Source organism: Mus caroli, unplaced genomic scaffold (genome assembly GCF_978045245.1).
Source record: "Mus caroli unplaced genomic scaffold, Mus_caroli_1 scaffold_7, whole genome shotgun sequence".
Taxonomy (NCBI): Eukaryota; Metazoa; Chordata; class Mammalia; order Rodentia; family Muridae; genus Mus; species Mus caroli.
This window is the reverse complement of record NW_028227262.1, coordinates 93114071-93140000: the sequence shown is the minus strand read 5'-3', so window position 1 is coordinate 93140000 and position 25930 is coordinate 93114071. Positions and strand designations below refer to the sequence as shown.

At 41.5% G+C, this 25930-nt stretch overlaps 1 long non-coding RNA gene across 3 annotated transcripts in view; it reads left to right on the top strand.

Annotated features, from left to right (window-relative positions):
• Window positions 1–25930, top strand: part of LOC147003975 (uncharacterized) — a 70738-nt gene that overhangs the window by 12310 nt on the left and 32498 nt on the right. For 2 of the 3 annotated variants that reach the window (XR_015047628.1, XR_015047626.1), the window contains 2 exons: window positions 1639–1676; window positions 2849–2894. This is a non-coding gene — a long non-coding RNA (uncharacterized LOC147003975). Of the gene's footprint in view, window positions 1–1638; window positions 1677–2848; window positions 2895–17727; window positions 17812–25930 lie in introns of those variants that run through there. The other variant, XR_015047627.1, reaches the window with a different exon arrangement.

Below are 25930 nucleotides of genomic sequence, written 5' to 3'. Positions count from 1 at the left end.
AATGTGCCCTGCCCTGGGAGAAACTAATGGACTTATTCAAATTGAGTGAAGTCATTGGTCTCTTAACAACGGGATCCATTCTAAGAAGTGCATTGCCAGTTGACACAGTCACTATATCATGGTGAACTTGCACATGCCAAGATGAACATGACACCAATAAGTGGTAGAATCTCTCATGACCACTGCTGTCCCTGTCCTTCCTGTGGCCCACCATTGCTGAAATGTTAGGCAGCACATGCCTGTGACTGATGAAAAATTTAGAAAATTGATTTCTAACTTCTTAGGTAGGATTCTTGGAATGTATGATGACCCACCCAGGGGCTAGCAAGAGCAACCAGTCTTTGCCACCCCCTAGGTATGAAAAAAGGAAAATGTCAGAGTGACTTTCCTGGTAGCTTGGGGACAAGAGGAAAGGACCCCCCTCCCTTCCCTAAGGATGCTACCCAATAACCTTGGGAATGGGGAAGTAGAAGACATTCTCTTGGCCTATATTTGATATTACTGTATATCTCTCTGTGTCTTGAATCCTCTTTAAGACAGGCATCCATGGAAGTATAAGACACCCAGCTAAACTCAAACTTTGGACGAATTAGGCATAATTCTTGAAGTATAGTTGAAATAGTGGGCATGCTCATATTATCAACAAATGCACCGTTTATTTACAGTTTTATACTGGGCATATTGTACTTTCATGCTGCTGCTGTTAGATCTGGCAACCATATCGGTGTGGCAAATACGACTAGATGTCAGAAAGTAGAGATAGTGAGAGTTACTGTTCACAGAAACCTCTCGGGGCCAGGAGCTGGGAGGAGACAGGACATCTGTAATAAGGAAGAATTTCCAGACTTGAAAAATATTGGCATGAAGAGAGAAACTGATAAATTAAGAGACATTAAAAACCTCCTTAGAATCCTGAGAGGTGCTTGAATTTATCCATAGTCTTACTCTCCCCCACCCCCTGCACCCTGAGTCTCACTGGAGGAAAAACATCCACTATTTTGTTCTTTCTTTGTTTCACATGAAGGAATATCTAAGATATGCTGGGATCTCATTCAATGCTACCTGCAGAAATGAGTTAGCTGGGAGCACACTGATTCTGGAGAGAGATGTTACTCCAAATATGGTTTCCAGTAGTAATGGTGGATTCCTTCCCTCAGCAAGAGAAAGCTATCATTCTCATGGACCTCTAGCCTTCCAAATTATTTTCATAAATACCTGAGCTGTCAAATCCACGGGCTTGATCCCAAACAGTGGGGAAAGAACCAAGCTAACAAAAAAAAGAAAGCAAAGAAATAAGGCAAGGAGGCTTGGCATATGTGATAGGGCTGTGCTTCCTAAAGATGGTGACAGAGTGGCTGATGCAGGGAGCTGTGAAGAGGAAGCCTCAGTTGTAATCAAGTCCAGAATCTTAGAACCCTGGAAATACGGGATAAGAAAAGCTGCAGACACTGTGTGGAGCTGGTCCAGGCAGCTAGTCCTGCTGTTTCAGGCAGCAGGACTAGAGGGACCTTGGATAGGCAAGCGCACCGGAGCTTATGTTAGGACACGCGCAGAGCTGAGTCTGGGCCACAGATTCTGTTTACTCAGCTGGACTTTTTAGAATGGGAGTGTTTACTCTATCTACATTGTGTCTTTCAGTGTGCAACTTCTCTGATTCTACAGGGCTTACAGATAAGGTAAGCTTTGAGTCTGGGAAGGGGCTTTGGCCTTTATGACATGTGGGCAGCACTGGGACTGTTAGTTGGGAGCGCCTGAAGTTAAATGTAGTGAGCTTTACCTGTGGGCTAGGGGTTAGGGCAGATTTGCTTTGGTCATGTCCAAAATGTTCCTCTTCAGCTCATATATTTTGCCACTTAGTTACAAGGCCTTGCTGGTGTAGAATATTCGCTGGGCAGGCAATATTGTGAAGGGTTGTAAGGCTTGGCTGGTATGTAGGTGCATCACTGGGGTGAGCCGGTGAGGATTTTGGCCCTATATGGCTTCTGGCATGTTGTCATTCTGTTTTCTAATCCCTGTCGATGTGAGAACTACTTCCTCATGCTCCTGCACTCTGGATGGAGCTGCACTGGTCTCCATACCGACTACACCATGATAGCCTACATCCTTGCTGAATTGGGAGCCCAGATACATGCATCACTTCTGCCCTGTATCTGGTCACAGTGATAAGAGGTGACAAAGAGTGACAAAGGTGAACTTGAGGAGAAAAGGCAAAACAGATTACAAAGAAGTCAGAGTGAGTGGAAATCAGAACAGAAGCACTGATGTCTAAGGTGCTGACATGAAATTGAGGCTGCAGAAGCTATTATTCATTCAGGAGGTGCAAAAACCCAGCAATGTTTTAATAATAATCACACTTTTTATTAAGTAATTTAACTCTAGAAATCTAGTCTACCACGCTCTAATACTGGTGCAATCGAGATTCATGATAAGCGATTTCATTGAAGCACACTTTTATAACAGACAAAGATTATGTACAATACAAATGCCCCCAAATAGGGGATCGTTTAAATAAATCACAAAGCAGACATACAATTGGATGTTACGCAACCATTAAATTATGTTTATGAAGAGCTTTTAATGAGCAGAAAAATGCTCCTCAGATATGTGGTGTTAAGTTAAAAATGGCATGCAAAATTTTATATGCAGTATGATTTCAAATATTTGATCATACATACTCATTGAAAATGCCAGAAAGAAATAAGCTGAAATACTTGGCAGAGTTCCCTTTTGGTTATATGATTGTGATTAATAATTTTGTTTCTCTGCTTTCCTCTAAATCGTATTTCCTCTCTAGGCAAAGAACATTAAAATATTTCTTAAATTGAATTGAAGTCTCTCTTTCACGCAGGTCCTTGGGTCTCTCTGTGCCTTTGTGGAGATGAAAAGATGCACAGGTTAGTGCCTTCTTTTCTCAGGAGAGTGTTGAACATTTGAACAGAGCAGCTAGCTAGACCTCTGCTTCTCTCTGTGATGTGTATCCCACTGCCCCAGTCTCCAGAGAAGTAGGCCACCTGTGATCCCTTCCTATGTCCTAATTGAGTCCCCTGTGTCATGTGACACCTGCTTCCATTTCTTCACGTACCAAGTGGCTAAACTATTGGAAAGATGACAGTGACCCAAGCCCTGCACACACTGGAAAGAGTATATTCTTGCAAGACTGTGAAGACTGTGAAGGGGGGCGGAGAGAGAGAGAGAGAGAGAGAGAGAGAGAGAGAGAGAGAGAGAGAGAGAGAGAGAGAGAGAGATGAGCTTCTGTAGCTCTTACTTATTGACCACGGCCAATCACAAAGGCTCTGTGGGAGTTGCTTGTGGTGTTTACCTGTGTAGTTTGGAAAAGGTAGATTGAAAAAGATTAAAAGCAGCTTTGGTGTGCAAAAATAGAGCATACAGATGTACTGGATCATTTTTATTATGAATTTGACACAAGCTCTAGTCATTTTGGAAGAGCGAAACTCAATTGAGAAAATGTTCTATCAAATTGGGCTGTTAGCAAGCCTGGGTTGCATTTTCTTGATTGGTGATTGGTGATTGATGATTGATGTGCCTGGGCTTTTCCCACAGGGATGGTACCAGCTGTGGGTTGGGTAGCCCCTTCGATGGTTCAAGAAATCAAGCTGAGCGAGCTATGATGAGCAAGCCCGTAAGCAGCACACTTCTAGAGCCTCTGTATTAGTTACTGCTTCCAGGTTCTTGTCTTGATTACTGTCCCAAGTTTCCTGGATAATAGATTAAGCCCTCTCCCTACCAACTTGATTTTGGCCATGGGGTTTTATCACAGCAATAGAAACCCTAAGACAACAGAAGCTATGATTTTCACATGGAGTCTCTCTCCCTCACCCCATCCCTCTGTCCACTCCGGTCATGAGAGTCTCAAGGCATTTGTGACTCTCTGACAGAGTCCTGTCTCACAGAGACAGCCACTATATTAGTGGCATCATCATATATTAGTAGCATCACCAACTTCAGGATCTTATTCATGAGGCCAGTTTCTGTCCTTTTTTCAATCCCTTGCCGGATATTCTTTAGGACCCTGCCCAGCTTCCTGCTGTACATTGAAGGCCCGAGCTGAGCAGACCTGTGCTCACAGTGTTATTCTTACATTCACTGCTTATGTGATTTTAGCCATATTAGTAATTTTTCTGAGTCTTAATTTGTTCATTTATAAAGTGAGCCTAATTGTAACTACTTAAGGCTTGAGTGGATTAAGTGATTTATCATACAGAAGGTTCGTAACAGTCTATTACCCAGAATAAAAAAATCAAAGAGCTTGGTTTTCTGTCTTTCTCTTATTCTTCTTCCTACCTTTCCTTCATACTCACCTGTGTTTCAAAGATTCTCTTGGCTGCTACTTTCTACAGAAGCCAGTACTTTCTTTTGTATAAACCTTCAATTTTTACCCAACCGTTCACACACTCAGGACTTAAGTATGCTACATGTACTTTCCTGGGTTATATATACAGAAATGTATTCCTTCCTTTTGGAACATGTGGCTTTCTAGTGGTGTGTGTGTGTGTGTGTGTGTGTGTGTGTGTGTGTGTTAATGTGTATACATGCAAATATCTGTGATTATGGGAGTCCAGATGAGGTCCTTGTGTATAGTAGACAATTGCTCTATTAGTGTGATATATGCAAGCCTTGTAATTTATTTTGATTGACTAAAATTAAACTTCTTGAGAAAAGGAGCAGCCTATAACTAGTTGGATCTGTATCTCTGTGTAATCTGCTCAGACATCTTAAATATGAAGACAATACTATTTGATGACGTGAATGGGCTAGTCCATTGTCTAATATATAGCTGAAACAGAAGAAAGACAGGGATTATGATTCTGATTATTATTTATTGACTCAAAACACTGAAAATGCATGTGCTGCTACCAGACTCCTCCCCGAGGCTCTCTTCTCATGGTTCTCCTGCTTCTGAATCAGAGGGACAATGGTTTGGGTTGATCCCACATTGCTACTGAGTTATGCAGCCTTTTTGGGTATTAACTCCTGTAGACTATCAAATCCCTCCTTCCGTGTTCTTCTTCCTCTTCCCCTGGTTTCTCATTCCCTTACCCTTATCAGCATCTTAGCCTTACTCTAGTGATGCCCTGAGGCACCTGGGAAGGGAGGTGTGACCAGAGGGTAAAGACGAAATCATGGCTACTCAGCACAGGACAGTAAATTTTCAAATCTGATCAAGTGATTGAGGCAGGTGCACTGTTTTCTGCTTGTAGTCAGCCTTGCGTTAGGCACACTCTCCTTCATGGTAGTCATCTGCCCAATCGTGTGTTTTCTGCTTTCCCATAAAAGGGACTTTTCTTTTTTAGAAAAACTTGAGACCAAAATTGTCTTTGTATAATGCTGGTTTATCCGTCAGCTCTTACGAATCTGGGGCCTATGAAATGCTACAATTTTTTTCTCTTTCTTAGAAAGGTTAGCTAATTAATTGGCATGTAAATGAGAGGCATCAGAGCTATGGGTCTATCAAGGGCTTCTTGTGGTTCTCAAAGACTTTCTCATCTAATTTTCAAGGTAATTTGCATACTTTCACTCACAGTTATCCTTGTGCTTCTGTTTGAAGAAGCCTCTTATGCCTGTGGGTGTTCTGCGCACTCAACTCCCTTGACCCAAGCCTTGTGCCTTCCTTTCCCACGAGTGGTGACATTGCCTTGGGCCACAGTGGCATATTCCCACCACAGCTGAGACTCCTGAAAAAACTCAGAGAGTGTCTTGGGTACTGGTGTGACTCTCTCTGGAGCTGGGGTTGTACATTCTGTCATTATTTAGTGATTCCATGAACAATTTGAAGCAAAAATGTTCTTTTCCATTTTTGTGGGGATAGTATTGCTCCATAATAATGCTCATTTCCTTTCGTTATGATAATTCTATTTAGGTGGACTGGACTGAGAGTATCTGTCTTTCCTTCTCCGTCCTCATTATTCATATTGTATAAAGCAGGGTTCCAGCCATGAAAGATGTGCCTATCTGCCTCTCCGTATGCAATTGGACCACATTCTATTTATGAAGGTTCACCTTGCTCCACAGCTGAGTCAAGGACTTACTCATTAGAAAGCAATGATCATGTGTTTTGAGTGCTTAGATGACCACAGTGGTGTTCAACCCGTCTTTTAGTTGCAAAGCAAGAGCTAGATGAGTGTCATTACATACTAGGACACCCAGCAGGAGTCAAAGAAACACAAAGTGTTCACCCCTGATGACTTGACATTTGGCAAATCATTCTGATATGGATTAGGAAATGTGGAGGAGAATCCTGGGTTCTTTTATATTTTTCCCCTGGGTAAATCACAAGTGAAGGAGCTGGGATCAGGGTGTAAGTCCATCTTCTTCTAATTTCAGGTGCTATTTGAGCATAAGAGAAACCTGACTTTTCTGTGCCACTAGGAAAACCAAAAATCACTCAGTAAACAACAACAAAATCTTCACCCAAAGTGTTTTCTATTTTCTATATATTGGAAGTTCTTTTAGGTACTTAATGGAAGCATTAGCATTCATTAACCATGCACCCTTTGAGCTTGCAGCAGAGGAAAGTACAGACAGGATCCCAATCTTCTCTCTGCCTCAGCTTGGCATTTTCAGTGTCTGTGTCCTTCCAACAGCATAGGCGTTGACTATGGAGGATGCTGCTGGCATTGCTGGGAAAGAGTTCTGTTCTCCACTCTGCTGTTTTCTTTCCAAGCTGCTGACATTCGTCGTTCTGTATGTTCTCACGCAGGCAGTTTCTTGATTTTTATCAGATGTCATCTGGATGTATTCAGGCCACTGCCAGGACTCATATTCCTGTCGCAAACAGTCTTTGAATGCTTTGTTGACTAAAACTCCTAGAAATTAAAGTTATTCAACATACCACCACCCAGAGCAATCTTCCTAGTGCACAGGAAATCACAGCCATTTTAAGCATGCTGCCTGGCCCACAATGTTTGGAAGACACCCAGTATTGAGAGATGTTAAAAATGCATATGGGGGCAGGGGAGGAGTCATATTTTAAACAGCGATATTACAGAAAGTCCAATAAGCTACCCTGACCAACTAAAATGAGGTGGAATAGCAATTGTAAGTGCAGCATGGCAAACCTGGCCTTTTCCTAACTACTGACCCTGGGGAGTAGGAAGTATGCTTCTATAATAGGAGTATCATTGTCTAGATGAAGGTAACTCAGAGTAAGGGCAATCCTCATCTCATCTCAGCCCAAGGAGACCAAGGGATGAGTTCTCAGTAAGAATCAAAGCGGTAGTGATACAAGAGATGTGAGGTTTTCATGTGTAACAGAAGAAAGGTGTTAGTGAGCCCTTGATTCCAGTGGCGGCCACTAAGGTTTTGCTGCTGGATACTAACTAAGACTTTACTGATGGAAGCATAGTCCAAAGCCCAGTGGCATCAGTGGTGCCTGGGTACATGAGGCCCAGAAATCACATAACAATTTGCTTCCCCATTGTAGTCTAAGAAACACCAAGGCGGGAGTGGTTTTTCTTTTTCTCTCTCTCTCAATACATGTATATACATTCCTACCATCAGAGTTACCGAAGCTCACAATCCTGAATTAGTAGGTAGGTACCCAACACTGAGAGCTACTAAATATGTGGGATATTTGGAGATTTTAATGATGGCTGAGTCCTAGTTGCCTTTGCAGGGAGGAATGATGAATCCTGGTTTAACAACTCTATCTTGGTTTCCTTCACGGGTGTTTGTGTATATATGTTCATGTTGTGGAGTACATGTATGCATGAGCGGCATGCATGTGGAGGTGAGAAAAGAACTGCAGGTTTCTGTAGCCTGGTATCTTCCTCCTTTTACTTGAGACAGGGTCTCAGTAGCCCAGAGCTTTACCCTGTACGCCAGGATAGCTGTCTGCCATTTTCCAGGGGAACTCTGTGTCTGCTTCCATCTTTTAACCTGGGAATTACAGGTGTATTCCATGTCTTGTCTTTTACACAGACACAGGGCCTGAAAATTCATGCCCTCATGCTTATGAGGCAAGCAACTTACCAATCAAGCCACCTGCCCAGCTTTAGAAATTTTTATGGGTATTCCAAACTTCTGGGCTAATATCCACTTATCGGTGAGTGCATACCATGTATGTTCTTTTGTGATTCGGTTACCTCACTCAGGTTTAGAATACTGAAGATACAATTCACATACCACATGAAGCTCAAGAAGAAGGAAGACAGTGTGGATACTTCGGTCCTTCTTAGAAGGGGGATCAAAATACCCATGGGAGGAGTTGCAGAGACAGAGTTTTGAGTAGAAACTGAAGGAAAGGCCATCCAGTGAATGTTCCACCAGGGGATCCATCCTATATACAATCACCAAACCCAGACACTATTGCGGATGCCAACAAGTGCTTGTTGATAGGAGAGTAATATACCTGTCTCCTTAGAGGCTCTGCCAGTGCCTGACAAATACAGAAGTGGATGCTCACAGCCATCCATTGGGCTGAGCACAGGGTCCCCAATGGAGGAACTAAAGAAAGGATCCAAGGAGCTGAAGGGGTGTTTGCAGCCCTATAGGAGGAACAACAATATGAATCAACAAGTATTCCCAGAGCTCTCAGGGACTAAATCACCATCCAAAGAGTACACGTGGTGGGACTCATGGCTCCAGCTGCATACATAGCAGAGGATGGCCTTGTGGGCCATCAATGAGAGGAGAGGCCCTTGGTCTTGTGAAGGCTCAATGCCCCAGTGTAGGGGAATGCCAGGAAAGGGAAGCAGGAGTGGGTGGGTTAGTGCAGGGAGGGGGTAATGGAATGGGGAGGTTTCAGAGGGTAAATGAGGAAAGGGGATAAAATTTGAAATGGAAATAAGGAAAATATCTACTACTAAAAAAAAAAGGGGAAAAAAAGAAACAGCCGAAAGAAAAAAAAAAAGAAGAAATTTTTCTGGAGCAGGATTTAAAGGAAGAAGGCCTTGGGTTTCAGAGGAAAGCATTTGTCCCCTATACCCTCCCCCCACCCTGCTCCCCTACCCACCCACTCCTACTTCTTGGCCCTGGTGTTCCCCTGTATCGGGGCATGTAAAGTTTGCAAGACCAAGGGCCTCTCTTCCCAATGATGGCCGACTAGCCCATCTTCTGCTACATGTGCAGCTAGAGACACAAGCTCTGGGGGTACTGGTTAGTTCATATTGTTGTTCCACCTATTGGGTTGCAGACCCCTTCAGCTCCTTGGGTACTTTCTCTAGTTCATCCATTGGGGGCCCTGAGTTCCATCCAATAGATGACTGTGAGCATCCACTTCTGTATTTGCCAGGCACTGGCATAGCCTGACAAGAGACAGCTATATTAGTCCTTTTAGCAAAATATTGCTGGCATATGCAATAGTGTCTGCATTTGGTGGCTGATTATGGTATGGATCCCCGGATGGGGCAGTCTCTGGACGGTCCATCCTTTTGTCTCAGCTCCAAACTTTGTCTCTGCAACTCCTTCCATGGGTATTTCGTTCCCCATTCTAAGGAGGGACGAAGTATCCACACTTTGGTCTTCCTTCTTCTTGAGTTTCATGTGTTTTGCAAATAGTATCTTAGGTATTCTAAAACTAAACAGAGACACATTGAAACTAACAGAAGTTATGAAAGAAATGGATTTAACAGATATCTACAGAACATTTTATCCTAAAACAAAAGTATATACCTTCTTCTCAGTACCTCATGGTACCTTTTCCAAAATTGACCATATAATTGGTCACAAAGCAGGCCTCAACAGATACAAAATATTGAAATTATCCCACGCATCCTATCAGATCACTATGGACTAAGGCTGATCTTCAATAACAACATAAATAATAGAAAGCCAACATTCATGTGGAAGCTGAATAACACTCTACTCAATGATACCTTGGTCAAGGAAGAAATAAAGAAAGAGATTAAAGACTCTTTAGAGTTTAATGAAAATGAAGCCACAACATACCCAAACTTATGGGACACAATGAAAGCAGTCCTAAGAGGAAAACTCATAGTTCTGAGGGCTGCCAAAAAGAAACTAGACAAGTCAAATCATTCTTGTGCTTGCGCTCTCTCTAAGAGATTATGTAACATTTTAATTGAGATGAATAAAATAGCCTGCATTTCCATATGTAATTGTCTTTCGGTTTCTATTGCTTCGAGGACAAAACACCATGACTGAAAGCAAGCTGGGGTGGATAAAGTTTATTCTGCTCACACTTCCTCTTTGCTGTCTGTTCATCAAGGAAGTCAGGATGAGGAACTCAAATAGAACAGGAACCAGGAGACAGTCACTGATGTAGAGGCCATGGAGGGGTTCTTGCTTGCTGGCTTTCTCTCAAGCTTTGCCTAGCCTGCTTTCTTATAGAATCCAAGACCACCAGCTCACGGTTGGCTCTACCCACAGAGGGCTGGTCCCCAGCACATCAATCACTAATTAAGAAAATGCCTTACAACCACGTCTTATGGAGGCATTTTTCTCAATTATGGTTCCCTCCTTTCAGCTAACTAGTTTTTAGTGGGTCAAATTGTCATAAGACTAGCCAGCACAATAATGTACTCGCATATATTTTGCCCTATCAAATTTTAGTTTTTAAAACATTTCAGTGTGAAATACTAATTTGATTTCATAATCTACAATGAGCAAAGAGTCACAGTCAGAAAAACACTAATATTATCAGGTGTTGTTTGGAAGACGGCAGGCTTGTTTTTCGTAATAAAAAGAGACGAGTGGAGAGGGGGAAGGTAGAAAGGAGGTCAGAAAGAGCAACTTGATAGAAACAAAGAGAGAGCAGCCTGAGAGTCAAGCTGTATAGTTAAGCTTTTTATAAAATGTGGGTGTATCCAATCTGCAGATTTGCTCCCTTAATAGCCATCCACCTTTACATATGCCTTCAGGGAAATGCTGTATATTCTCATGTTCTGTGTATATGTGTGGATGCCCCGCTCGCCAGCAAGGAAGACTCCACAACAGGATTCTTCTGCACACATTTATTGGGAGAGCTTGATAGCGAAGGCAAAAAGACCCCGAGCCCCAGAACTGGCGCTGCTTATATAGGCCTAGGAATGGCGTGTCTATATCTGATTGGTTGTGCTTTCAGTACCTCATTTACATTCCCCAGGATGAGCTGTGACTTGGCGCGAAACCCTTATACACATGCGCACATTGGTTGTTTACCCAAACTTACGGGCGGTGGCCAGCGGTAGCCAGCGCCATCTTGTAATGGCGTAATGTGGCTTCCCAGATATATGTGTATGCATTAGTGTATGTGTATGTGTGTTATATATACTACACTAGTCTTAACGCTAAAGCCAAAGGCCAATTTACTCAAGTAAAGAGATATAATATTCTCAACTGATAGATTGACTCTACTAACTGAGCAGATGATAGGTTCATGGTAAGTCAAGAGTGAGTTGTACAAGGATTACACGGATGCTGTTTGCATGTGGATGTGGTTTGCACTCACAGGCATTCGCACACAAGAAGGTTGTAGTGATTCCCTGGAAACATTGTCTTAGCGAGGTCAAGGCTCAAGGAACCATCTGGTCCTTGTGTATTTTAATAGGTTTCTACAGGTGATATCCACTGTGTGATTGAGATCTATGTGAGGACTTTGGGTCTAACCTCACATGGGTCAGAGTCTTACAGAACAACAGATGTTTTCCTTTTCACAAATCTTAAAGGGACCCAAAGAAAACTCATGGGATAGGTGAGCCTTTCTCATCCATAAAATAAATCTCTTCACAAAACTCACCATAAAAAGCTTTGCAATGCAGAGGGAGAGGAGGCTAAATCATTCTTAGGGTAAAACTCCTTGACTTATCGTAAATGATCATATGACCAGATTCTCTAACCTCTACACACGCACACACACACACACACACAGAGGCACGCATGCACACATACAGAGAGAATTCTTTTAACTTTCTCTCTCTCTCTCTCTCTCTCTCTCTCTCTCTCTCTCTCTCTCTCTCTCTCTCTCTCTGTGTGTGTGTGTGTGTGTGTGTGTTAGGATTTCCTTGAACCCAAGGCCTCATCCAATTCTCTAAATCAGTAATGGATCTCAAGGGCTGAAGCTTCACGGGATGAAGTAGCCAATAATGTCCACTAGGAGGCAGTAGAAGCAGCACAATTCTTGGTTACAACCTTTGTGACAGGAGAATCAATGACCCCCTACAACCCTAATGACATTAGGTGAGTTGTTATTATGCTTCTGGGTGTCCCAGAGCCAAGATGGATTAAGGAGTAGGGAGGCAGGTTGGGTGGGGGTTGAAGTTGTAGGTAAACACAAGGGCCATTTCTTTTGACTTATTGTAGGAATATATCAGACAGGTCTTTTGTGGACAGTTAAATCTTTGGGTCTTGGAGTAAGTAAATTGGGACAGAGAGTCGGAAACATTAGCTAACATGATGAGTTTATTCCTGGTTTATCTAGTAATAATTAGTGGTAATTACATTTCCCTTACAGTAGATTTCATAATCTTGATCTTTAACTAAATTGCTGAACTGACCTCTGCCTATGTAGATAAAGGTAATCGCCTGATACTTAGCCCCTCCAGCTCTAAACATTTTACTACTCTGAGAGTTTGTCTCTCCTTTCTGTCCTGATGGTTGTTTGTAGAGACAGAATCTCACTATGTTTCCCAGCCTGGTCTGGAACTCACTAAGTAAACTAGGATGGCATTGAACTTGTAACAATAAGCCGAGATTTCTAAGGCCCCATCCAGTTTTACTTTTGTTGTGATAGTTGAGTCTCTGTCCTTACCATCTTCCAGTAGTGTGCTGGGATCAATTCTTATTGGTGGGTATTGCTGATCAGCTACACAATTAGTAACATCAGGGAACGTAAAATCAGCTGTAGTAAGAATGGTTATGCCATAGACATTGGCTCAAGTTAGAAATCAGAGAAATCACTCCTCTAAAGCCAGTTTTTAAACACTTACCAGGAACCTGCTACAATGCTCTCAAATTTAAGTTTGAATTTCTAGGCTGATAGACACTACTATATAAGTTATTACAGCTTAAAATCTTTTGGCAGAAAAGAAAACTTGAATTTCAAATGTGTTTCCTTATGGTTCTCAACCCTCCTTTTTGAGAAAGAAATTACCTATTTTAAATTAGCTATACTTAAAACCCTAGCCCCTCAGAGGCCAATAATTGATCTTTCTTTTAAAGTCATTCTCCTTCCTCATTCCCCTTGCCAACATTCATCTATGTTTCATCTAAATTTGAAAAACTCTCAACTCCTCTCTTTCTCTCCTTGCTCTCTCTCTCCCTCTTTCTTCTTTCTCTCTTTCCTCCATCTCTTTCCTCTCTTGCTCTCTCTTCTCTCCCTCTTCCTCCCCCCTTTTTCCTCTCTCCTCTCTATCCCCTCCCTCTCTTCTCTCTCTTTTCCCTGCTTTCCCCTCTCATTTGAAAATACTTTTCATGGCTCTGACTCTGATCGTATTTTTCATCCAATAATCTCTGCCTTGTTCACAAAACTCCCATCACTTCTGGAAATGTGGCTGCTGTCTCGTGGTCGCTCATTTTAGCTGTGACACATCTGTCTGCTACAATGACTCTTCCTGTCATCTCACATAAGCCCTGTTACTTGAGCTGTTCTTTCAAAGACTTGGGACACTATTCTCTCTAACTGTCAGAAAGAAATAAAGACAGCAACCAACCATATGAAGCAGGTTTAACCTCACAGAGATCTGCTCTGAGCCTGCTCATGCCCATGGCCTCCCTGCTTTGCCCATCTAGCTCAGTTCAATCCTTGACATTGCCTTCTCATTTTGATTCATTTAGAAATTCCAACCTAACTAAGAAGTGATGCCATTGATCCTGGTGAAAAGGAACTCTCAAAGATACTGGTTCTAGACAGAGGCAGGCAGACAGACAGATGTGCGCGCGCGTGTGCGCGCACACACACACACACACACACACACACACACACACACACAGAGGCTTTTGTAACTGATCATAGAGATACTTTTACAGTAATGCTTATTTCTGTTCTATTCACAATATAAAAGAAATGGAAATAGATATCCATCAATAGATAAATGAATAATTAAAATGTGGTAAATATACACAACTGAGTTTTATTTAGTTGTAAAAAAATGAAGTTATTATATTTGAAAGAAAATTTATAGGTCTGGGAAATATATATTAAGCAAAGTGACCCAGAATCTGAAGGATAAAACCACCTTTTCTTTGCCTGGGTGGATAGATCCTAGCTTGTAAGGTAAAAAATGTATGCATATAAACGGGTATAACTTTTCTAACCATTAAAAAACTAAGATAGAAGACCAAAAGAAGGGAAAAGGGTGAAAGAACAGGGAAAGGACATGAAAGCAAAATATGAGACCATAAAGTTGCAATAGACATGGAAGTCAGGGAGATTGTAGAAGGGTGAAAATCTACTAAAACTCCATTTGTTAGAAAATGCTATAATAATATGTAATAGCTGTGTGTTTCTTGCTGCACAGCACTGTCCTCCAATCCAAACAGTTGCCATCTTCATGAGTTCAGCTGTGCTATTCGCAAATGTCCATCAGGTGGCCTGATGGACTGCTGCCATTCCCTCATAGAAAAGGTTGTAAGAATGATCATTGGATCTTTACCTAACAATTCAGCCATTTCCCCCAAGACAGTATACAATTCTGTCTTAATTGCCTGTGACCTCTGTATCTCTGTAGAGTGAGAAGATCTAAGTTGTAAAGGAACTAGGGGATAGGCCTTTTCTGCATAGCTGTGAGGTAGCTGTCATCTCTGCTGGGGGCAGACGTCCCAGTGTGCCTGCTTTATGTTCACTCACACACCTATCTGTAAACTCTCTCACTATATCTCCAGGGAGAACTTTGGTGGAATCTAACTTGAGTATGTCATTGGGACCTTAGGGGTTATTTGATGATTAGTTTCTGTTACTCAAGTAGTTTAAAAGAGAAAAGGATAGAAGATACTATTATTAATGTAGAAGAGATTTACATAATTCAGATTCCCATGGTGGTGAATAGCTTCTCACTGGAGCACAGGTAGGTCAGGGGAAGATCCTGTCCGCAAGTTCTTCTGCAAACCAGCACTGCAATGTGATGGGGGATTTATGGCTCAATAAGACTTACCTGATCCCTAGGCTAAGATTTCATGATTTAGTGACCGAGACTGACATGTAAAATATTAATTAAAGAATACTAAGATAATTTTGTAGAAGTAAAAAAAGGAACCAGGGATATGAGAGCATAAGTTCTTTTTTTTTTTTCCCCAGACAATGTCTCTGAGGGTAACAGTTGAGATGCTATGGAAGTTGAAAGGCTTCCCAAAATTTAGAATGGAGGTGAGGCCCTAGATTATTATAGAAAAGGTACAAGGATAGAAAAGAGGAGGCACTACTGGGGAAGGGTGGATGCTTGTGTGTCTATAGAGTTGAGAATTGAGAGAGGACAGGAGAAAAGGTCTGTTAGACATAACATACCAGTCTCTAATATATTCATTCAAAATAACACCACTTTCCATAGAAAAACTCTGAATCATTGGATAATGTTTTGTTTTCCAAATGGTGTTATTAAGGTAGCTGAAACAATCCTGAATACTAAAAATAATGCTGGAGGAATCATTGTTCCTGATTTCAAGTTCTATACTACAGGGCCACATCAGTAAACACAGCATGGTTCTGGCATAAAAGTAGCCACATGGGTCAATTGAACAGAATATAGAACTCAGATATAGCTTAATGCAACCACAGCTGCCTGAATTTGACAAACAGACCAAAAAACACACACTAGAGGAAAAATATCATCTTTAGAAAATGGTGCTGCACAAATTGGATAGCTACATGTAGAAGAATGAACCTAAATATTTATATCCCATCATTATGAAACTTGACTCTAAGTGGATCAAGGACCAGTAATTGATAAACAGGACTTCATGACACTAAAAATCCTCTATGCTGCAAGATACCACCAGCCAAGTGAAGAGGCAGCCTAAAGAGGGGAAACTCTTTGCCAACTATACATCTGACTGAGGGTTATTGTTATTGTTTAGAATGTACAAAGAACTAAAAAAGATCAACACCAAGAAAACTAATAATTCAGGTTTAATAAAATTGGGAAATCAGACTAAATAGATTTTCCCAAGAGAAGAAATACAAATAAAGATTTTGTTTTTTAAATTAATGTTAGCAGCCTTGGCTATTAGCTAAATGAAAATTAAGAATACTTTGAGATTTTTATCTTACTTCAATCAGAATGGCTAAGGGTCTTTCTAATGACAAAAAATGGTGTCATGATGTGGGATAAACGGGACTAGATTTTCACTGTCAGTTGAGTGTAAATTGGTGCATTCACTATGAAAATCAGTGTGATGGTTCCACAAAAAATGTACAAATATTCTATTATATCACCCACTTTTACCACTCGGGCTCATATACTCAAAGGGCTCCATCATACAGAGACACTTGATCATCCATGTTAATTGCTGCATTATTTACATACCCAGGAAATGGAAACAGTCTAGATGTCCATCAACTGACATCAATGGACAATGAAAATGTGGCATATTCATAGACTATAATGATGTTCAGCTGCAAAGAAAAATGTAAAATTATGAAAATTTCAGATAATTAGTTGGAACTGAAAATGACCATTCTGAGTGAAATAGCAAAGACCCAGAAAGACAAACAGCACACGGTCTCTCTCACGGGGATGCTAGGGTTGAATCTTCAGGTCTATGTTTAAATTGGAGTTCTCATATAAGTCAAGAAAGTAGTGAGGAGCTCTGGCAGGAGGATTGCTGGGTTCCAGCCTTGCTTTGGTTTAGTATTTCCTCACTATACCCTCATTTCTCCCTTTTGGAATAGTAGTATTTATCTGTCCTGATGTATGTTGGAAGTATGTAGTTTGTCTTTTGATTATTCAGGGGATTACAGGTTAAGCAATTATTTCCAGCATCAAAAACAAAACAAACAAAACAAACAAACAAACAAACAAACAAACAAAAAACCCAACTGACTTTGGACTTTTGAACAGAGTTGAGACTGTGAAGAACTAATGGGATCTTTGATATTGAATTAAATGCATTTTGCTTTATGATATATATATATATATGTATATATACATACATATATATATACATACATATATATATATATATATGTATATATATAGTCATGATCTTACATGGGTCAGAGAATATGATGTGGTAGTTTGAATTAGGAGTATCCTTCCATAGGTTCGAGTGTTTGAAGACTTGGTTCTCAGTGGGTCCTGATGTTCAGGGAGGTCTAGGTGATATAGCCTCCCTGGAGTATGTACTGAGTGAGGATTGGTCCAATTTCTCTCCTCTTGTATCTGTCTTGCTATGGTGAATGCAACAAAACTAACATCAAAGGCTTCTGTCAAAATTTCTGAAATACCGTGACAGCCTTAAGTCTGAATATCCTAAGGTTACTGTCTAAGGGAGACTATCTGGTTAGAAGTCCCATGGAAATTGGCCTCTCAAATATCCTCATCAAGGTGCTAGATATACTGAAGGGATTCTACCTTGTCGGATGCTAGGACAGAGCTGGCTTACTACAGATACCTTGAATTCACTTTTTTTTTTTAATTTCAGCAGGAATTAACAATGCTATCAGCCTATTTTACTAACCATCTATCTGAGACCACTCATTATACAAAATCCCTTGTGAGCATCCCATCATCACCAGTTTACAGCATTTCATTTTATTGGTACGAAACTAATACTTGGAGAACTTTTTTTTTTTTTTTTTTTTTTTTTTTTTTTTTTTTTTTTTTTTTTTTTTTGCAGGGAACAGCCCTCTAAGTAAAGTGACTTAATCTAGTACTTGTGCATTCAAAAATGAACCAGAACAGGAAAATAGGGAAAATCCAGGGACATTGGAAAGGAGAAGATGACTGGTTCCTAAAATGTACCAACTTTTAGCTACCTTTACTTCTTCATGCTATGTTGCTGCACAGAATACCATGGATGAAATAAAACACAAACTTGAACTGCTGTCAAACAAAGACCCTTTGACCTGGACTTCACTGGGGAAATACTATGGAGAGGAGTAAGTGAGTGTATTAGGTATATTTCCTGGAATAAAACTCCTTCTGAATTATTTTTGGCAACTACATTTATATATAAGATCACCTTAAATCCACACATACTCCCCAGTAGAAGCTATAATATAGACTTAGGAAATCTTCCTCAGAAATACTGTAGAGTGGTTGATGGAGGCTTTGAACATAGCTCCTTCCTCTTTACTCTGTCAGATACTGTGAAATCTGCAGTTGAAGATATAGATATAGATAATTTTTAGGCCACATGATAATTTCCACTATGGCAGCATATGCAAGGTACCAAAGGAGCAAGTGGAAGAAGAAACTAGCTGTAGCTGGGAGACCTTAGATTTGACTAGTAAAGTCACAAAGGCAATATTTAGACCAAACAGTAATTTGTCTGATTGTTTTCTGTTGTTTTCTGTTTTAAAAACACACTCTAAAAGAAGAATGTATGTTGTTCAGGTTATAGAAAAAAGCAAAGCCAAAAGTGGAAAACAAATCTTCATTGAATTTCAGACATCCAGCTCATGGGTATCACAGGCTCTGAACTCAGACCTATTATTAGTCACAGAGCTCTTTATAGAGCTTTCTTTCCTTCCCTCTCATCTCCATGGCAAGTCTTTCTCCTTTATTTCTTGAGCTTCTTCAAGATGCACTGCTTGAATTCTCTTTTCTAATCTGTCTACAGTCAGATATCAACCAATGTGCTCCAAAGCTGTTGTTTTAAAAACAATTCAGAGTTATAAAATCCAATTTTACGTCAATTGTAGATATCGTCTTTAAAATTGTAAGCCCATACCCCGATTTTCTGGTTAACCTCATTAGCTAGATGCTCATAGTATAGCTCAAGCATATGTCCAAAACATGACTCAAATTCCCTCTCTATATAAGCTTTCTTTATAATGTCTATAATTCTACTAAATGTCAAGACCATCTTTCTCATCACTTAGGACATGAGCCTTGGTGTCTATCACTGGCTTCTTTCAGTATCTCATACTCCACCTCCAACAGATACTAAGCCAAGCTCATTGTATCAATCTTCAGAATGTGTTGAGTATGAAGCTACCTCTTAGTGTCTCCATTACATCTATGCTGCAGCAGAATCTTAGGATTGTCCTTCCTGTCCTATGCTGTGTCTCCTACGCACACAGGTACTCAACACAGCAGCTAGAACAGTCATTCTAGATGAAAGTCAAACCTGTTACTCTTGCCTTCAAAACTACCAAAGGCGTTTTAACCCAAGGATCTTTGGGTTACCCTTAGATAGAGAAGGCTGAGTAAATACTTTTGGGGTTTCCACTATGGAATACACAGATACTCCATGAGAAGAGGAGAGATGAATGGTTTTTAGTAGCTGTCCACATGTCATGTGGAAAAACTCTACAAAAATTATGGAAAACTGGAGAACATGAAATAACCCACTGGAGATATATACTATGCCCACTGATGCGATGACTTAACAGCTACCTTTAAGCAACTGTTCCAGGGGGAAAGGCTCAATATCTTAAAAAAAAAATGTTCAAGAAAATTTATTGAAGCATTGACCATAACAGCAAAACTTCTAAGGTGGATACAATGATCAAGAGGAACAAAAACAAACTCTAATTTAATCACATAATATTGCTGAGTGTTTTATAACTGCATTAAATAATTCCCAAAATATAATAAAAATAGTTTCAGAATGATTCCATTTTTGCAATATAATGCAAAATAAAACCATGTCATGTGTGAACAATAGATACTAAATCCAAAAAGCTTACTACTTTACAGGTAGAGGAAGGTTGGGATAAAGATGATATCTGAAAGGTTCATCTATACTAATGTGTCTTGTGTCTCTTAAAAACATCAAGTCATTAAAGCAAAACTAATATAACAATAATTAAAACTATGTGTTAGGTCATAATGCACCTCATTTTTCTGTATGTTTGAAATACCTTAAAGGTGTGAAAAAAGTGATGAGCTTTTACTTAAATATCTCATAATTTAGCTGGAAAGAGGTATGCCTACTGCTAGTTTGTTGGTGATGAGAACAGAGTCCCTCAAATCAGCTTCAAAATGCAAGCATTTATTATAAAGTCACACAAAGGACGTTTACTGAAATCAAAGGACAGAAAACAAAATACAGCCAACACTCCTGGGGACTGGAGTAGGAACTGGAAGGTGGCCCAGAGACCAAGTTACCATTCCTAAAAGCTTCAAGGTTGTATTTGCTTTCTCTGTCTCTGTCTCTGTCTCTGTCTCTGCCTCTGCCTCTGCCTCTGCCTCTCTCTCTCTCTCTCTCTCTCTCTCTCTCTCTCTCTCTCTCTCTCTCTCTCTGTCTGTCTCCCTCTCTCTCCCATCCCTTCCATCCCTTCCCCCTCCCTCCTTTCCTCCCCTTCTGATTTCTCTATGCAGCTGCTTTATTCAATGCTATCTATCCATACTGCCTTAGCCTCTGCTCTGCTGAGTCACTTCTAGAACTGAACAGGAAACTGCCCTTTTGAGTGGCAGCTTCCTTCACGATTTTATTCCTATTTAGAAAGAGAGTACAATCTTTCTTAGGTAGATAAAGGAGCCTGGTTCCAGGAACCCCACAAGACTCTCAGACTCCAAATACTGACATAGTATTTACATATAATCTGTACATATCCTCTTGTATGCTTTAAATCATCTCTAGGTTATTTATAATATTTCATACAATGCAAACTGTATAAGTAAATGTTAAACCATGCTGTCTATGGAATAATGAATGACAAGGCAAAAAGCCCGAATATACTCAGAACAAACAAAATCTTTTTCAAATAGTTTAAATATGAAGCTAATCCAAATCTAGGAAATTTGTGAGCATGGAGAACTTAATTTATTTAATTGAGACATAACATCCTTATAAAACAGGCTATGCTGGTCTATTGTCATGCCAGCCCTGACAAACAAGCCACTTCCTTTGCCCAATCCTTCATTCATCCTTGTGGCCCTTCTCAGTGCAAACATGGCCAGGGTTGTTCGCTCTCAGCAGGTTATAGGGGAGGCCGCTGTCTACCGCCATGGCCAAAATCAACAGGTTTATCACCAATTCAGTGCTTGCTGTAGCCTGAAATACTTCACCAGGCATTTTGCAATTCATCAACCCATTAGCTTCATAGCACAAAAATACTGCGTTTACCGATGAAACACAATGACTTATCCAAGGCTTATTGCAAATGCCAGCACTGGCAAGCAGTTAGTGCATATCAAGTAAGTCTGTGGACAAGTCCTGTACTCCCTGCAGGGGGCAGGCTGCATCCAGTGTCAGTCATAGACAAGCAAGTGCAGAGGAGAGAAGAGGAAGGAGTCCTTCAAGCAGGGCAGCTGTTAATGGCTTAAAGAGACACTTGGAAATTCAAGGGTGCTGAGATTTTGCCATCCTTAAATCACTTCTAGATTTCTTCAACTGGGATTCCAGATGCAGCTGGAAAAAGAAGTGGACTGATGCAGAATGAGATGAATTGTCTTCCAGCAGGAGTATCCAGAATTATGCAATCATTTGTATTCTTTCCTCATTGGCCAAGATGAAAGATCTTCCAGTGAGATGGTCAAATATCTAGGAAAATCTGTGTGATTACTAAAAGGGCAAACACACACTGGGGCTTACTGCAAGCTTCCTTATGAAGCACAAATTTCAGAATTCCAAGGGCTTTCCTGATATAAACACACCCTTCTATGTGTGTGTGTGTGTGCTATTGTATAGATTTTTCTTGAACAACTAGCAAAGACCATCATTTCCCAGTATTGTCATCCTGGACCAGGACCCCAGACCCTTGAAAAGGCTTGTTTCATTCCTCTCTGAATTTGAGGTCACACCCCTATAAAATGAGCTCTCACCAAGTTTAACAGAAGTGTCTCCCTCCTTCTTCAACCCCACTTTTGCTTCCTTCCCCTCCCTTATCTCTACTCTCCTGTGCTCTCTCCTCTTCTCTTTCTCTCTGTTCTGCCCAAGGCTGGGGCACATGGGCAAGTGCTCCATCCCTAACTATACCCACAGGCTTGCAGTGTTTCTAATGGTAGTGATGGGGAATGGGGGTAAGTTTCTACTTGCTGGTCCTGGAGCAAGGATACCCTCCATGAAGCAAGGATGCCCTCCATCACTACACTGGGACAAAAGGCGCTGTACTGTGTCCTTCCTGGAACTCCCCTCCTACAGCATCAGGGTCTTCTGAGTTTTTCTGAGTTCACTCTCAGTCCAGGGGCATGGGAAGGAAGATTTAAGATATTCAACATATACAGGTTATTGCTTCTTTCACTTTATCTAATCTGTTAAACTTGCTGTCATGATTCATCTTCTGTAATTAGCTTCTCTAAGGATAAAATCTTTTCAATGGAATGCTTCCCAGAATTTATCAATTAAAAATACCTTCCCTTTTTTTTTTCTTTAAATACCAGTGCCTGTGCAGAGAAAGAAGAAGAAAAATCTTGCAAGCATGATAAAAGGATACAGGCTTCTGACTGCTTTCTCTGTCTTCTCTCCTTTTTGTAGAATCCCCCTGTTTAACAGTTTCTTCTAAGTCTTCCTAGAGAACAAAGACTCTGTTGTTGGGGGTTTTACACGCCACAGCCATTTGCATCTTTTAGCTCTGCCATCAAAGATGGGGGAGGGTGTGCCCACAGGGACCCATCTGCCAGTAGAGTGGGACAAAGGTGCTCTTTGCTTACACACCCTGCTTCCTTTTATTTTCTCCTTATCTTTTGGTCCTGGAATTCCTGCCAGAATACAAAGGCCTAATGTGCACAGCTTTTGACAAGCACCCTGCCCTGCCCTGCAAGCCCTGCCTGCCGCCCTGATCTTCCAGGAAGAGCTCAGCTCTGGCTTTGCCCCAGTGTTTTATACATCTTAGTGAGTGCAAAGCATTTTCCCAGGGGCTGTAATTGCTGAGGTGCTGCCTCCTGCTGTCTTTGCTCCCTGACAGAAAGCAGTACCATCAGCCCTCTGAGTGTTTATCACATACTAGGAGTTTAGTAAATAGAATAAGAGAATAGTGGCGATCAGACTGAGTGTGGGAGGCCACCCTGGCTGGGACCTTCTCAAAAGCACTGCTTTTCCTACTGAGGCTCACCCAAGGGGCAGAGGCCTGCTTCTCAGAGGCTTAGGGTGTGCTCTGGAATCCTGTGCACTGAAATATTTCGACATGGTATTTTAATGATGCCCTAGGTAGGAGGCAGTGCTGTCGCATGGGAAAGGGGTGGAGAAAGAGAGGGTTCTTCCTTTTCCAGTTTTGAAAGTTCTACGATATTTTGGAGAAAGATGCAAATATCAGATCCTTCTCAGACACAGACACATAGGCAGAGACACATACGCACTGGGAGACGCTGGGCCTTTGCTAAATATAACCCTTTGTAGCGACAGTGTCTCAGTAATTTTAAAGTGAAGAGATAAGGAGGGGAGCCAAGTCTTTCATAATGAATGCAAGCCTATAGCTTTTAAACAGGGCTAACATATGGGCCACTGATGTGAATGTGAATGCAAATTAGATATTTCTGATTGCTTGAAATAAAGTCAGCAGAATCGGCCTCACACAGCAAATGGTGAAGCTTTAACTACGTCGGTGCCAGGTTGGAGACAAGAGCTCTCAACACATACTCGGAATAAAGAGGGCTTCAGGCTGGCATTTTGGATGGAGGCCTTTCTACACAGGGCATGCTCTTCTCATTGTTGCCAATATAGTTCTTTGGTTTTTTTTTGTTTTTTAAAGAGTCTTTCATTTATGTTGCTCAGAAATAAAGATCTACTTAGACCTCTAACCTGTCGGATTGACTGTAGGTTGTGGACAGCCTTGGTGTGGTCAGGAATCTCTGAGAAGTCATTTGTATTAGATCTGCTTTACCAGCTGGTAACATCTGTTCTGTGTGTGGGGGTGAGAGGGGTGGTGAGAGCAGAGGGCCAAAAATTGGTGCATGGTTCAAGGACACCACCCATTGTGGTACATAAAACCACACCAAAGTCTCACTAAGGTGTCACATGATGCTCTGGAAGAGGCAGTCCTTGAAGACCATAAGAATTTACAGATGGGGTCTCTCTCTCTCTCTCTCTCTCTCTCTCTCTCTCTCTCTCTCTCTCTCTCTCCTGTATCTGTCTCTGTCTTTCTGTCTGTCTATCTCTGTCTATCTCTGTCTCTGTCTGTCTGTCTCTCTCTCTCTCTCTCTCCTGTATCTGTCTCTCTCTGTCTTTGTATCTGCTGTCTTTCTGTCTGTCTGTCTGTCTGTCTGCCTCTCTGTATCTGTATGTTTGTGTATACACAGAAGGCTTCATGGAGGAAGAGCCCCTTAGCTAAGTATTCAAAATCAAACAAGAGAAGGAAGTAGAGGAGGGTCAGAGTCCATCCCTGCCCCAGACACAGGTGAGGTAACGCAGGCAAAGGGCAATGAGAAGCATTTTGCTCTATGGGAGTGGGAGAGTGGGCTGGCAAGCTGCGATCAGAAACATCGCTGACGGCTTCACAACAAGATTGGTACCTGACATGGTTCACTAGAGTTGTTGGCCACAGGACAAGGCCAACAGAAACCTTTCATGAGAGGCCTTAGCTTAAGCTCTGAGTTCAGACAGAAGAAACATGCGGCCCAGAACTGATCCCATGGCCCCTACACACTTGATGACTGTCCAGAGACCTGAAATAAGCACCCATGGCTCACTATTGGTAGGGAAAGCACTGTCAAAGCAGTCCAAACGTTCTAACACCTTCTAGTAAATGTGATATCCTGCCTGGTCCTCCTCTGTCCTCAGTGCAGATGTTTCTCAGCCTTGCTTCTGTGTGGGCCAGCACAAGGGTCTCGGCATAAGGATGGGAGCTGCCTGCAGGAGACATTTGCCAATGTCTGGAGACAGTTTTGATTGTCATAATCAGTGCGACAGGAGGTGCAGCTGACATCGAGTGTGCCAAGGTCAAGGATACAGTTAACACCTGTAATAGAGAAAAATTTTGCCACAGTGAAGAATAGCCAATCAAAAATGTCAACAGTAGCAAATCTGAGATACTCTGCAACCCCCCAAAAGCCCCAAGGAGATGGGAAATACTGCCTATTGCTGAAGGAGAAAAGCCTCAACTTTGGTTGTTTCCTCTTCATCTATCCTTGGGGCTATGGCCTCACTGAGCAGGTCAAGACAATGGCAGTTTGAATATGGACAAGTTACAGTTTGAATATGAAATAGAAATGCAATGCAGCTGGTGCTCTGGTAGAGGGGAAATCGATTGAGCATCGATTAGAAACCTGTTTCCCTTCTTCTGTCTCCTTGCCATTATCACCTATGTCCTGAGGACCATGAGACAGACAGCTCAACCCCCAGAGCCTTCATCAGTGTTTTCTCAGTGCTTTTCCAGGCTTGGAGTGGACTTGTATCAAACGTTCGCCACACTGGGGGAAAATTTAAGGTTTATCAGAGATGAGAGGTCAATCATAGCTTTCTAGTTTCAAGTTATAATCAGTTGATGCTTTTAACTTAGTTCATTGATAGATATGGTGTGCATCAAAGTATAAATGCTCCAAGCAATGCAGCTATATTGGTCCCATCGTCCCTGTCCCCAGGTAGCCTCTAACTCTGATGGAAGATACCATTGGAGAGGAGGAACAATACCTATGTCCAGAACCATACCTTTGTCTTACCCCTGTTTGTAGGCATGTCTTGTGCTGTGCTTCACTCCCTGACTTCAGTGGAAGCAACACTCACACCTGCCTTTACTATTGCTGCCCCAGAACATGAGTGTATTCTCTAAAAGAGAACATCAGCCTCCCCATAAAGGCTAAGAGACCAAGATAAAGGAAATCAGCTGATATAAACTAGCTCCAGGCTGCCTACCTCTTTCGACCTGACCCATTCAAACAGGCTTGCAGGCAGGTGCTCTGGGGTTAGGACAGGGTCTGTTCCAATTCCAGAAACATTCCTGTTCTTTACTGCCTGTTTTCCCTGCTGTGGGAAGTTGCCTAGCAAGACTTCAGCT